The sequence below is a fragment of the Hemitrygon akajei genome, chromosome 4, assembly GCF_048418815.1.
Source record: "Hemitrygon akajei chromosome 4, sHemAka1.3, whole genome shotgun sequence".
In the NCBI taxonomy this organism is placed as follows: domain Eukaryota; kingdom Metazoa; phylum Chordata; class Chondrichthyes; order Myliobatiformes; family Dasyatidae; genus Hemitrygon; species Hemitrygon akajei.
This window is the reverse complement of record NC_133127.1, coordinates 156,208,765-156,224,769: the sequence shown is the minus strand read 5'-3', so window position 1 is coordinate 156,224,769 and position 16,005 is coordinate 156,208,765. Positions and strand designations below refer to the sequence as shown.

At 41.1% G+C, this 16,005-nt stretch overlaps 1 protein-coding gene across 1 annotated transcript in view; it reads left to right on the top strand.

The window, feature by feature from the left end:
• The window catches only part of micu2 (mitochondrial calcium uptake 2), a 386,621-nt gene that overhangs the window by 328,295 nt on the left and 42,321 nt on the right, over positions 1-16,005 (top strand). The window lies entirely within an intron of this gene.

Here is a 16,005-nt window from a genome sequence, read left to right as displayed (position 1 = left end):
GCTGAAAACTCTGCCTTGAGTAGCACCTTAGATGTTGGCTGTAGATTTCTGATCAAACATCAGTAAGTCTTCATCTTTGTTTTTATTTTGCTTAGCAAGTAGAAGCCCATACGTATCTATCTTTCCGTGTTAGTGGACTGCATAAAGCAGTGGGAAAAGGAAGGGAATCAAGCTGCATGAGGTAATAATCTGAAAGGAGAAAGGTGCAGGCTAGGGTTAGAACCACAGAACATTACAGCACAGAAACAGGCCTTTTGGCCCTTCTTGGCTGTGCCGAACCATTTTTCTGCCTAGTCCCACTGACCTGCACCTGGGCCATATCCCTCCAAATCCTCTCATTCATACACCCACCCAAGTGCCTCCCAAATGTCAAAAGTGAGCCCGCATTCACCACTTGATCTGGCAGCACATTCCACACTCCCACCACTCTCTGCATGAAGAAGCCCCCCCTAATGTTCCCGTTAAACTTTATGGTGAGAGAAAGTGATGTGAGCAGCAGAGCTGGAAGAGAGTGATGAGTTTTTATATCACCACAGCTTGTTGGGAGGTGAGATTAAACGACATATATCAGTGAGTTTTGCACAATGTGCTTGGATGATGGTTGAGTAGCTGATTTGTAATTTGTGAAATGATTGGTGGCAAGTGATGAATAGAGAGATCATTGGTAGGAGAGTTAAGGCAATGTGCGGCCTTAAGGAGAAATTGTTATGCGTTCTTGGAACCTCTTGCAGGACAGTATGTACTTACTTGCGGCTTGATTCATCATATTGACTATGATAGTAGTTTACTTCCAATGTCACTTTAGTGTGTGTCAAGAGTGCCTCCCTTCTTCCCCATACACACTTCTCCCATCTGTTGACTATTTAGGCACATCAGGGGCCTTCTCTCAGAGGATTCATCCGTGGCTTCCAAGTCCTGTAGACTGGTTCCAGCACACACACCGAATCTTTCTTTAAGAGGAGTAGGCTACCATTTTTCAACTAGCTGACTGTGTTTCATAACAGATACAAAATTAGGGATTATTGTAATACACAATAGCAATAGTTAACGTTGTATGGGTCACTGAAATCAAGACGATGACAACTTCATATAGTAGCCATAGATTCTTTGCATTTCATTATCTCAGCAGTCATTTTACTGAAAATATGTTCATCTGACTTTTAAGTTCTGGGTGGCTTGAAATTGTTTGACATTCATTGCAGTTTATTATTGGCTTAGCTTAACTTTTATTTAAAATGGCTGTAACAGAGTGTTACAGTCATAACATAAACACATAAAATAAAATCGTAAATTGTCTGTTTCTTGATAATGTTCCAGGGATCTAAATAGAAAACAGGAAAAGCTCTGATCTTATTTGTCCAATGCTCAAATTTATTGATGGAATTTGTTATGTTTTCTAACACCAAAACATATAACTAATGGAAATAAAAACGCAGAGCCAGGAGATAACTCATGTATGTTTGTTTTCACTTTGAGTAAGGCACTCACATACATAACGTGCCATCCATGGACCTTTACTTATAACCTGCAATGCATTATGTAAACAACAAAGAATGCTTAGTCAAGTGATATATTTACAATTATTACTCAAATATTACTGAAATGTTAAATACACTGCACTCCTCCCTGCTTAGCTACTGTATAAACTTCAAGACAATTTAGAATACATCTCAACTTACACATACACACAGTATACTATATAATATACCTACTGTTTCAAGATCCACACCATAGTAAATTTTAAATTGTTCCATTCAGACCTAAAGATTTAATCACTTTGGAGAATTTCTTACTCTTGTGGGATAATGTCTTTCCTGGCCAGGGAGGTCACTCTACATGGCAGGTGAGACTGCGGCAGTGAAACAATCTCAGGTTCTGAGTCCTCCTCCCTGGTAGTTGTCGGAGCTGACTCTGAGACTGCAGGAAGTGGTTCTGACAGCTCTGGACTCCTTTCTTCTGGATGTGTTGGCATCCTAAACAGTGCATGGCAAGCTTCACTGGACAACATGGATCATAATGTATGATTACAATATCGTCATTATCTCCTTTACCTTTTGGAAAGCCACCTCCCACTGTTTTGCCCACTGCCATTTCTTCCTGATCAGTAGTAATGTATTCAATGGGTGGAGCACAGTAGCCAGGTTTGGCAGGAACCTCTTATAGTAGTTGACAAATCCTAAAAAGGACCACAACTGCGACACGTACTTTGGCCTTGGGACATCCACCACTGCTCGAACTTTCTCAGCACACTTGTATAATCCTTGTGCATCAATGGTGTGACCAAAGTAAGTGATGGTTACTTTAAAGAATTCACACTTGTTACATCGGATCTACTTTATTATCAAAGTGCATAATTTTCTTGTAGGCATGCTCAATAACTCTATAGAGTAATAACCATAACAGAATCAATGAAAGACCACACCAACATGAGCGTTCAATCAGTGTGCAAAAGACAACGAACTGTGCAAATACAAAAAGAAAGAAATGAAAATAATAAATAAATAACCAATATATATCGAGAACATGAGATAAAGAATCTTGAAAGTAAGTCCATCGGTTGTGGGAACGTTTCAGTGATGGGGCAAGTGAAGTTGAATGAGGTTAGGGTTCAAGACCCTGATGGTTGAGGGGTACAAACTGTTCCTGAACCTGATGGTAGGAGACCTGAGGCTCTTGTACCTTCTGATGGTGGCAGGAGCAAGAAGAGAGCATCTTCTGGATGGTGGGGGTCCCTAATGATGGATGCTGCTTTCCTGCGACATTGTTTTATGTAGATGTGCTCAGTGAAGGAGAGGGCTTTACCCATGTTGGACTGGGCTATATCTACTACTTTTGGTAGGATTTTCTGTTCAAGGTTATTGATATTTTCCATTCCAGGCTGTGATGCAGCCAGTTAATATACGTTTCATTACATATCTATAGAAATCTGTCAAAGTTTTGGACGTCATGCTGAATCTTTGCCATCTCCTAAGGAAGTAGAGGCGCTGCCATGCTTTCTTCATAATTGCACTTACGTGCTAGGCCCAGGACAGATCCTCCAAAATAATAACACCAAGGAATTTGAAATTGCTGACCCTCTCCTCTGATCCTCTGATGAGGACTGGCTTGTGGACCTCTGGTTTCCTTCTCCTGAAGTCAATAATTAGCTCGTTCATCTTGATGACATTGAGTAAGAAGTTGTTGTTATGGCGCCACTCAGCCAGATTTTCAGTCTCCCTCCTATCCTCCTATATGCTGATTCATCACTCCCTTTGATTTGGCCTTCGACAGTGGTGTCATCAGCAAACTTGAATATGGCATTGAAGCTGTGCTTAGCCACACAGTCATAAGTGTGAAGCAAGTAGAGCAGGGGGTTAAGCACTCTGTCTTGTGGTACACCTGTACTGATGGAGATTGTGGAGGAGATATTGTAGCTAACCCAAACTGACCGGGGTCTACAAGTGAGCAAATCAAGAATCCAATTGCACAAGGGGGTATTGAGGCCAAGGACTTGGAGCTTTTCGATTGAATGAATGAATGAATGATAGCATTGTATGTCATTTGAACATCCTGTTCAGATATTCCAGGGTTGAGTGAAGAACTAATGAGATGGCATCTGCTGTGGACCTGTTGCTCTGGTAGGCAAATTGGAGTGGATCCAAGTCACTTCTCAGGCAGGAGTTGATAAGTTTCACCAGCAACCTCTCAAAATTTTTCATCACTCTGGATTTAAGTGTTACTGGATGATATTCTTTGAGGTAGGTCACCATGTTCTTCTTAGGCACCAATATAATTGAAGCCTTCTTGAAGCAGGTCGTTACCTCATACTACCAAAGTGAGAGTTCAAAGATTGCAGTGAGCACTCCAGCCAGTTCATCAACACAGGTCTTTTGCACTTCTCCAGGCCAAGTGCTTTTCAAGGGTTTACCTGCTGAGGACTGCTCACACATCAGCCTTAGAGACTGAAATCACAGGATCATCAGGGGCTTTGGGAGTTCGTGAAGGTTCCTCCATGTTTTGACGGTCAAAGTGAACATTGAAGCTATTGAGCTCATCTGGAAGCGAAGCCCATGTTGTTTGATTTAACTTTATAAAAGGTGATAGCATTCAAGCCCTGCCACAACTGTCAAGCATCCTTCACTGATTCAAGTTTAATCTAGAATTGCCATCTCACCTGTGAGATGTCTTTCTGGAGATCGTACCTGGACCTCTTGTAACTTTCTTGGTCAGGAGACTTGAATGCCTCTTATCTGGCCTTCAACAGATTGTGAATCTCAAGGCTCATCCAGACTTTCTGTCTTCTGGTTTTTTTTTTAAACATTATCTTGAGATTTTGGAGATGTTCCTTGTCATCCTTACCGGTAACAAAGATGTGATCCAGGTAACACTGAGTGTCTGGACAGTCTTGCAACACCTGGTCCATAGCTTTCTGCCAGAGTGCAAGTGCAGATGCTATTCCAAAAATATGCTTATTATAGCGATAAAGCCCTTCTTTGTGAGTGTTTATGCTGAGAAACACTTTGAATTCTTCTATCTCCATCTGTAGATAGGCCTCAGGCACGTCCCACTTTGCTGAAGAGTTTTCCTCCAGAAAGGTTTGAAAAGATATCTTCTCCCCTGGTCAGAAGGGTATTGATCTGCTTTCAGTACTGGATTGATGTTGATCTTGATCTTAAAATCACCATAGATCCTGTCCCAGACCCATTCTTCTTGGATGCTGGGGCCACTGCTGTTGTCCTGGGGCTCCACTCAACCTTGGAAAGAATTACTTCAGCCTCCATGCAATCAAGCTCATTGGCTGCTATACACAGAACATGTAAGGAACCAGATGGACTTTGCAAAACTATGGTGTAGCATTTTCATTTAACACTATTTTACATAGGAGCAGAATTAGGCCATTTAGCCCATGGAGCCAAATTTTATATAATGCCTAGTTTGAATGCCAGCTGGTGGTGTATTAGCACTAGCACCGGACTTCGAGGGGAATCCAGCCAGCACCTTGTACGCTTTCCATCTGTGCAGGGTTGAGCGCTGAGCTAGCAAATTGGCCTCGTAAAAAAAGTCAAATGCTATGGAAACGGTAAAAATGCCGCTCAATGCGTCACAAGGCACGAAAAGGAACAACGACAACTAACCTGAAACATAAACATTTAAGCAACCTATGACAGGCATTGTTGTCATAAAAATAATATTGCTGCTGTCATAGAACATTTTGCTGTGATCCATTAAAGCTAAGTAAATGTTTTATACAATACCATGATAATTTTATGTATTGCACTGTACTGCTGCAGAAAAAAACTAATTTCATGACATACGTGAATAATGATAAATCTGATTCCAATATGGGTCTCTATGACGGATTGAGAGTGGGAAGGGATTAGGGGTAAGGGCATCATGGTTGGGAAAAGGGGAAGGGAGTGGAAAGTACCAGACATTCTGTAATGATCAATAAACCAATTGATTAGTTTCAAATGACCTTGCCTGGTATCTCAGAACTGGGTGAGTCTGAACCTGCGTCACCAACCCCCCTCCCCCACCCCAACCACTCCTATGCCACCTGTCCCACACCCCTCCCGCGGCGCTCCACCCTCACCATTCCCAACATCCTTTGCTTCTGCCAGATTTACAAACTCACTCTCCATTTCATGTTAACAAATACAGTTCTTAAGCACCTTGGCTATATACAAGTACCTAAGACTTTTGCACAGTACTGTAGATCCGGTACGGAAGGTTTATTTTCCATTGTACTACTATCCATTTCAAGTATTTAGATAATAATCCTTGTAAATAGAAACCTACCATTTGCAAAAAAAACCTGCATCCTAAACTTAAAAGGCCCAAATTATCCCTTAATAACTATGGCTTTTGTGTTCTTCTGTAATATATTGGAAGTTTAATCGAGTATGTTATAGTTTGTGTGCAAATTTGGAGGTGCTATTTAAATAGGGCAATGTTTCATGAGATTTTGGCAGACATAGTGAGTAATAATTTTCCTGAAACTCTAGTGGCCCTAAGCCAAAAATAAATTTAATTAATATTAGGTTTTGTGAGAGAAGCCCCAGTTTGAGTTTTAATATTTTTATTACAGGCTACTTACGTGGCAAAACAGTGGGCTTTAATCACTTGCAATAATTTGTGTCAATTGCAGCAGAGAAAATTTGGACACATTGGCAGGTCACTCAGAGAGAAATAGAATTAATAATGAAGGTCCATTTATCTGTCCTGTAAATTTCACATGGTCATTTTACTATCTGTTTTATTTTTGCCATTCGGAGATCTTAGCTGCTGGTATGAGGAAACACAAAGGTGTACAGGTGGACAAGATGGTCTATTCAGCCTGTCTGTAGCAAAGTATTGCAGTCCCACGACAGCAATCAGATATACTCTGAGAGCAGTATGAATCTCCAGTTTTGGATATGTTTTGCATGTGCTGTTTCTCAATCACACATAATTTGTAAATTATTTAACTGTGATCTTCAACATTTCCATGCTCTTCCAATATTGAAGCGTATAATTTTAAATTGTAACATTTCTGATAAAAAGGAATGTTTTGTGATCTTGCCAGTTAATTTTGGGACTAATTGGAAACTATGTTGAAAGGTCATCCATCTATTGACTATGACATTTTTTCTTAAATATTATTTGATTCTGCTGTTTATAATTGTTATATATTTTCAAATTTTAGGAATACAGTGGATTCCAGTTAATTGGGCCATCAGTTAATCAAGGGTGCTACTTATTTGGGACAACTCTTAAAAAACAAAAACAAATCAAGAAAGTAGGCGGGATTCCCTTTCTACGCCACTTAATTAGGGCAGGAAACTGTTGCCAAACAGATTCTAACTAGCGTCAGTTGCATGCACTTGTGTGGCCATCAGACACTACACTGTGCTTAGAGCAATCAGTTTTTAAATAGTGGCAGTTGCATGTGTTTGTATTCAAAAAGCAGTAATTTTGTCACTGATAATTGGCAAGAAATAAGCAGTAAGACAATTCAGAACTGTTGTGCTCATTGCGCTTTCAAGGATCCAGGCTTGGAGAAGCCAAACATGGCCAGGAGTGAAAATGAAATGATGTCACAACTTCAACAAGTTCAACGAAGAATTTGAAAATGTTGACAATTATGTTGAATATTACAATGAAAATGAAGATTTGGAGGATGCATTCATCAAAAGCATTGTATGCATTATTTGCACAAGGTGTCAGTTGATTTTGTTCATTTGCAGTCAAAGGAACACAGCTATGTACACTGGATTAATTCTTCCATTGTTAATTATTAGGAACTAATACACAGTTTTATACTACAGTAGTAGTATTGATAGCATTCTAATTTGCCTATGTTTCATTTAAATACACAATTATACTCTGCAAAGATTAAGAATTTCAGGTTGTATACTGTATACATTCTCTGAAATTAAATTGAACCATTTGAATTTGTTACTCAGTTAAATGGTAATTTATCTTTTTTAATACCTTTTTTAATTATGTCCATGAAACTTCGGCTTTTTAGGACAACAGCTTAATTGGGACGAAATGCATTGGTCCTGATGTGTCCATTAACCGGAATCCACTGTATTAATTTATCTTCTGTAGTATGTCTAGAGTCGAGAAGTGGATTCATGTGCAGTTTTTTTTGCATAGGGAAATTCCATTGTAAATGATTATAAAGTCTATTAAATGTTGACTATAAAAATCAGAAATCCTGGAAATGGGAAGATAAACTTTTTGGGCTAAAAGGCATGCATTCATAATGAGCCAGATCATATGGTTAGATCTTGTCAGCCAGAGTTAGCACCTTTGGTCTCAACTCTTCATTGTATGTCAGGTGTAAATGAAAAAGGCCTACCTAACTAGCCCGAAACACTCTCAACTCCTGTGGAATGGTCTGAGCAAAGCAGAACATAACCCTGCAGTGACCCACAACCTAAAATTAACAAAGATACGCTTAAAACACTGTTCAGTAATTTGAACTCCGAACAATACAGCACAATCAAAGCCCGCAATATTGTGCTTACATTTTAATCTACTCCAAGATCAATCTCACTCTTCCCTTCCACCAAACCCTCCATTTTCCTTTCACCCATATGTCTATCTAAGAGTCTCTTAAATGCCCCTAAGGTATCTGCCTCTCACACCAACCCTGGCATGGCATTCCACATAAACTACTACTCTCTTTGTAAAAACACATGCCTTAGACATTCTCCCCTATACTTTCCAACAAATATCTTGTATTACCCATTTTCACCACAGGGAGAAGTCTGTGCCTGTCCACTCAACCTACACCTTTTATCATCTTATACACCTCTAGCAAGTCACTTCTCATCTGCCTTCTCTCCAAAGGAAAACCCCTAGCTTGCTCAACCTGTCCTCAAAAGACATGCTTTATAATACAGGCAATATCTTGGTAAATCTCCTACACCCTTTCTAAAGCTTTCATATTGTTCTTGTAACGAGGCAACCAAAATTGAACATAATATTCTGAGTGTGGTCTTCCCAGGGTTTTATAGAGCTGCAACATTAACTCACGGCTTGTAAACTCAATCCCCCAACAAATGAAGGCCAATACACCAAACACCTTCTTAAGCACCCTATCAATTTGCATGGCAAATTTGAGGGATCTGATGACATGGATCCCAAGATCCCTCTGTTCCTCCGGACTAAGAATCCTGCCATTAACCCTGTATTCTGCTTTCAAGTTCCACCTACCAAAGTGTATCACTTTTCCAGATTGAATTCCATCTGCCACCTCTCAGCCCAGCTCTGCGTCCTATCAATGTCCTGTTGTAATCTTCTACACTATCCACAATACCATGAATCTTCATGTCATATGTAAACTTACTAACCCACCCTTGCACTTCCTCGTCCAAGTCATTTATAAAAATCACAAAGAGCAGGGGTCCCAGTGGAACACCACCGGTCACAGACCTTCAGAAAGGATACACTCCATCTACCATCATCCTCTGTCTTCCATGGGCAAGCCAATTCTGTAGCCACACAACCAAGTTTCCCTGGATCCCATGCCTCCTGACTCTAGCATGGGGAAACTTCCGGAACATCTTACTAAAATCCATCTATACCACATTCACTGTTTGACCTTCATCAAAGAATTCCTCGAAGAATTCAATTGGGTGCATAAGGCAGGATCTGCCCCCTTACAAAGCCATGCTGACTATTCCTAATCAGACGATGCTTCTCCAAATGCTTGTAAATCCTCTCTCTAAGAATCTTATCCAAATGTTTGCCCACCACTGATATAAACTCACTGGTCTATAATTCCCAGGATTATCCCTGTTAGCTTTCTTAAACAAAGGAATAACATTTGCTAGCCTCCAATCTTTTGATCCTATAGTGGCCAGTGGAGATGTTGAATGCTGTCTTCAACTTATCTCCATCTCAGATATGAACAAGGTTATAAGCATTGTACAGATCTGTCTTGGAAAATTTGGTTGCTTCCTGGAGATGTTTGAATGCAGGGGCAAGCAGGGGAAGAGGGTAGTGGTTCTTTACTGTGATGTTGTTTAAGGGCTGATATCAATGCAGGAACGGAGCTTGCCATCGTTCTTGCTCACAAAAAAGAAGCCTGCCCCTGCTGACAAGGTTGACAGACAGATAAACCCGAAGGCCAATGCCTCCTTGATGGACCCTCGATGGCCACTGTTTCAGGACAAGAGGAAACAGCTGGAGTGGAGGCAGGGGAGGTGGCCTTCTTTTTACTGAAGACCTCAAGATGGTCAGCATATTCAGCCAGAATGCCAGAAAGGCCAACAGTAGCAGTTGACACAGGAAGGGATTCATGACCAGGAGCTTGAGGTGGACCCAGACAGGTGGACAGGCATGCATTCCCCACTCTTGGAGCACCAGTGGCAGTTCAGGTGAATCAACCAGATAGGAGAGCTGTTCCTAAAGGTCGCTTTCTAGCACAAGTTGGAGGGATTCTATGAAAAAATGGATCTTGTCGGTGCCCAAAGGCTGATCATCCAGGGCCTTGACGTCAATATCTTCTCTCAATTGCTGAGTCGGAACTCTCCATTTTTGAGCCAGAGATATCCATGAGATTCCCAGCTGCCCCAGAGTTGATAAATGCCTGAAGTTTATGGTTCTGAGACCCCCGTGACAAGGAAGCTGGGAGCATCACACAATAAGGGGAAGAGGCTTTCATGGAAAACCGACCTGTCAGAACTCCCCTTCCTGCTGACGGGTATCCTCTTTTACTGGGGGCTTGGGACATGAAGCCGGGAAGTGTCCTGAATCACCACAATAGAGGCAGGAACCTGTTCTCATGTGCTGATCTCATTCCTCCTGAGACAGGCACATGCAACCTACTTGCATAGGCTCCCCCGTGATGAGGCAGAGGGTGAAGACAAATGGTGATCCAAAGACATGCTTTCCCTACACCACTCAGTTCCCCAATGGCCAGATTAATCAGGTCATCCAGGCTGTCCTGCACATTACGCACTACAATCTCCTGCTGGACCCCTATGCTTGATCCCCATTGGAAGGCAGTGCTGGGCGATCTTTCATTCCACCTCTTCTCCACCACAAGTATCCAGACCTTTACTGCATAGTCCGACACTGTCCCTCCATCTTGGTGCAGATCAGAAGTCAGTGAGCAACTTCCTGACGCCGTACTGAAAGGTCAAAAACTCTCTTGAACTCAACAAGAAATTGCTGAAACACCTGGGCTGCAGAAGAATTTTGTTCCCATAGAGCATTGAATAGGCTGAGTGGGAGTCTGTCTAAGAGATTTACTATGTGCGCCAGTTTATGTGCATCATCATCAAACTGACCTGGCTGGGCTTGGAAAGTCAGCTCATACTGGGTGATAAAGTTCCTGTAGCCATCTGGGTCACCAGAGTATTTGCCTGGTGGAGGAATACTCAGTTCTGGTCTGGACGCGGTTATGGGAGTCGGAGCTTTAGTTGCTGAGGTTGATGAGGCTGTTGAAGAGGACCATCTGGGAGATGCTGGGAGTGCGACTGATACGGCTAAAGGATGCAGAATTGCATTTGCGAGAGTGGTAGTGGTTGTCACCTAATTCTGGCTGTTGGTAGTAAGCTGCTAAACCGTGGCTGTGAGAGAAGTAATTACTGCCACCTGATTCTGGCTGTCTTCAGTGAGTTGCTGAACTGTTGCTGCAAGGGCTGTTCTTCCAGCTGGGACTGGGCTCACTATTCTGGAAGTAGCTGTACATGAGAGATGTCAGCCAATCCAGCTTCTACTGATCTTAGTTTCTCATCCATGAGCTTGGGTCTGTACTGGGCTTGTCGTTCTGAGAGTATCTGTCATACTGCTGCAGTTACTTCTCCCAACACAGCTTCAACTGACTGTAACTTATCTCCTATCTGGCCAGTGAATGTCAGGGCCAAGGTCTGCTGTTCTCTCTCTGCTGATCCGTTGTATTTGATCGAGATTTGCTGACAGGATGTGTGGTTATGGCCACAGTATGGAGAGACACGCACTGAAGTGTATCAACAGTTCACTAACTTTAATGGGAACTGTGCAGAAAATAATGAAAAAATAAAACAATAAACGTTAGGCCAACAGGGCCTTTAAGTAGAACTTTCAAACTAAAGCTAATGCTGATACAGCAGCTCGGCCACAGTAGCTTAATACTAAATAAATATCGTTCCTTAACAGTATCAGGCTAAATAGTAGTCTTTCTCTGGGAGCGAGGACAGCGGTAAGTAGCCAGTATAGATGTTGCTCTACTTTTGGTCAAGTCTCGACAAGACAGAAATGAAAGGAAGGGAGTTAAATGCCACCACAATGAAACACTAACTGGTTGGAACATGCATACTCTTGACAGGGATGGCGGAATGTGTTCTGCAACCCGCCTGTGAGTACCTGGGGCAGAGTATGTGATTGTGACATCTAGACTAACAAACACCAAATGTTGGAGGAACTCAGCAGGTCAGACAGCATCTATGGAGAGAAATAAGATCCTTTGTCAGGACCATATACTGTACATGTAGAATGCCTGGGGGTTTACCTTAATCCTACTAGTGAAGGCCCTTTCATATGCCCTTCTAACTCTCCTAAATCCCTTCCTAAACCTCTTCTTGGCTACCTTGTAATTCTTAAGAGCCACGTCTGATCCTAAACCTTACACTTGCTGCTTTCTTCCTCTTGACTAGATTTTCTATATCTCTTCACCCTGCCATCCTTTCCATGCTTCCATGGGACAAACTACCCAGAACCCCATGCAAGTGCTCCCAAAACAACTTGCACATTTCCATTGTGCATTTCTTTGAGTACATCTGTTCCCAATTTACACACCAAAGTTCTAGCCTAATATTGAATTGAATTGACTTTATTTCTTATATCCTTCATATACATGAGGAATAAAAAATCTTTACGTTACATCTCTGTCTAAATGTGCAAAGTGCAATTTATAGTAATTTATGATAAATAATATGTTCAACAGGACAGTCAGTATAACATAGAAATACAATTGTATCAGCATGAATGAATCAGTCTGATGGCCTGGTGGAAGAAGCTGTCCTGGAGGTTGTTGGTCCTGGCTTTTATGCTGCGGTACTGTTTCCCAGATGGTAGCAGCTGGAACAGTTTGTGGTTGGGGTGAATCGGGCCTCCAATGATCCTTCGGGCCCTTTTTACACACCTGTGTTTGTAAGTGTCCTGAATAGTGGGAAGTTCACATCTACAGATGCGCTGGGCTGTCTGCACCACTCTGCAAAGTCCTGCGATTGAGGGAAGTACAGTTCCCATACCAGGCAGTGATGCAGCCAGTCAGGATGCTCTCAATTGTGCCCCTGGAGAAAGTTCTTTGGATTTGGGGGCCCTTACCATACCAAACTGTCTGAGATGAGACCAATCAGTGTAGTGTCGTCCGCAAATTCAATTAGCAGATTGGAGCTGTGGATGACGACGCAGTCATGGGTATACAGAGAGTAAAGGAGGGGTCTTAGGACACAGCCCTGGGGTGGCACCTGTGTTGAGGGTCAGAGGGGCAGAGGTGAGGGAGCCCACTGTTACCATGGTAAAGGTCAGGGACGTGGTCACCATTTCCAAAATGCTTACACTTTCTCTTTTAAACATCACTTTCTCTTTGCATAAAATCCATAAGCATGCAATCCACAGTGAAATCTAATCTGGAGTGGATCTGAAAGAAAATTTTGCCAGCATTAGGTGGCATGCAAAAGTTTGGGCACCCCTGGTCAAAATTTCTGTGACTGTGACTAGTTAAGTGAATAGAAGATGAACTGATCTCCAAAAGTCATAGAAGTTAAGGCTGAAACATTATTTTCAACATTTTAAGCAAGATTAGTGTATTATTTTTGTTTTGTACAATTTTACAGTGGAAAAAAAAAGGAAAGGAGAACCATGCAAAAGTTTGGACACCCCAACAGATTTGAGTTCTCAGTTAACTTTTACCAAGGTCTCAGACCTTAATTAGCTTGTTAGGGCTATGGCTTGTTCACAGTCATCGTTAGGAAAGGCCAGGTGATGCAAATTTCAAAGCTTTATAAATACCCTGACTCCTCAAACCTTGTCCCAACAATCAGCAGCCATGGGCTCCTCTAAGCAGCTGCCTAGCACTCTGAAAATTAAAATAAATGATGCCCACAAAGCAGGAGAAGGCTATTAGAAGATAGCAAAGTGTTTTCAGATAGCCGTTTCCTCAGTTTGTAATGTAATTAAGAAATGGCAGTTAAAAGAAACGGTGGAGGTCTGGAAGACCAAGAAAACTTTCCGAGAGAACTGCTCGTAGGATTGCTAGAAAGGCAAATCAAAACCCCCGTTTGACTGCAAAAGACCTTCAGGAAGATTTAGCAGACTCTGGAGTGGTGGTGCACTGTTCTACTGTGCAGCGACACCAGCACAAATATGACCTTCATGGAAGAGTCATCAGAAGAAAACCTTTCCTGCATCCTCACCACAAAATTCAGTGTCAGAAGTTTGCAAAGGAACATCTAAACAAGCCTGATGCATTTTGGAAACAAGTCCTGTGGACTGTTGAAGTTAAAATAGAACTTTTTGGCTGCAATGAGCAAAAGTATGTTTGGAGAAAAAAGGGTGCAGAATTTCATGAAAAGAACACCTCTCCAACTGTTAAGCATGGGGGTGGATCGATCATGCTTTGGGCTTGTGTTGCAGCCAGTGGCACAGGGAACATTTCACTGGTAGGGGGAAGAATGAATTCAATTAAATAGCAGCAAATTCTGGAAGCAAACATCACACCGTCTGTAAAAGAGCTGAAGATGAAAAGAGGATGGTTTCTACAACAGGATAATGATCCTAAACACACCTCAAATTCCACAATGGACTACCTCAAGTGGCACAAGCTGAAAGTTTTGCCATGGCCCTCACTGTTCCCCGACATAAACATCATCGAAAATCTGTGGATAGACCTCAAAAGAGCAGTGCATCCAAGACGGTCCAAGAATCTCACAGAACTAGAAGCCTTTTGCAAGGAAGAATGGGCAAAAATCCCCCAAACAAGAATTGAAAGACTCTTAACTGGCTACAGAAAGAGTTTACAAGCTGTGATACTTGCCATGGGGGTGTTACTAAGTACTGACCATGCAAGGTGCCCAAACTTTTGCTTCAGGCCCTTTTCCTTTTTCGTTATTTTGAAGCTGTAAAAGATGGAACTAAAAAAAGTAATCTTGCTTAAAATATTAAAGAAATGTGTCATCTTTAACTTTATGCCTTTTGGAAATCAGGTCATCTTTTACCTGCTTAGTAACAGTAACAGAAATTTTGACCGGGTGCCCAAACTTTTGCATGCCACTGTATGTGCAAGATATAGTCAAGCAGCTGAGAAACTGACAGATTTGTCATTTCAGTGTTTAGTTATTTGAAGATGTTAGTGTTTGGCAAAACTTGCACTAAACCACCGACATTTACCAGCAAGATTCAGTCTGGTGTTTTGAATATAATCTGTAGCCTAAAAATGTTCGGAATAAATACTACTAGTTATGTACATTTCCTTTATTGGGTATTTGTTTTTATAATATTGGGGAACTTTGATGAAAAATGCACGAGATTTTTTCATTTAGATCCAGAACTTTCTAATACAACATCCTGAAATATATAGAATAATTTATAAAAATGTGAATGCTATTTGCTTATGTATAACGAATTGTAAGGTTTTTTTTCTTCAGCTAAGCATTTTAATAAATAGTTTTAAAATTAATCATTTGAGACAAGGGATTTGTAAACTTTAAAAGGGCAGAATCACTTTAATTCAATTTGTGGTTGCAGGTTGAGCTTTGACTTGCTTTTAATCTTTAAAAAATTAGCTGATCTGATTTGATTGTGGCAAAATGAATATAAGTAAATAATTTGACCAGAATATAGTCCATGTGATAATTTATGATGGCAGATGTCATTCAATATTTGACCAAAATATTATGAACTGTACCATGGATATTACTCTTGCAAATATGTTTCAAAGGTAGTTCTTGCCTAAAATTAGAGGTACTATAAAATGTTGATAATCTGCTATCCCACTACTTGGAAATATCAATGGTTTGGTATGTTACACATCATATGCTGATTCCTGAGCTCTCTAACATTCTGTGGTACTGGTTCCTGCCCATCGTTTTATCATTTGGACCCTGGGTCCCATGCCTCTTTCAGTAATTAAGCCCTGGCTCCCGTGCTGCCTTCCATTCATTGGGGTCCTTCTCACTCATCAGGGCCAAAAGTCTCGCAAGCCCTTGAAATTATCTAGCTCTACATGCTACAGTTTCTGGTTCTATTTCCCACACTCCTTTGAAACTTAACGTGTTCAGCAGAAAGTTTATTGCTCTGTTATATAACATCCTTTTTAAAAGTGTATTGGACTATTAATACAATAATATCTGATCATGCAGAATAAGTAATCACCTAACAGCACCCAAGTTGTGTGTGCACTAGACTAAGGGAGTTTTACTGTGTATAAATACAGTATGTAAAATATGTTTTATAAAATTTGTGTGTGTGTGAGAGAGAAAGAGAGAGAGAGACTGTGAACTTTATCAGTGTCACTATTCAAAATGTTCTATTTTGATTGTCAAG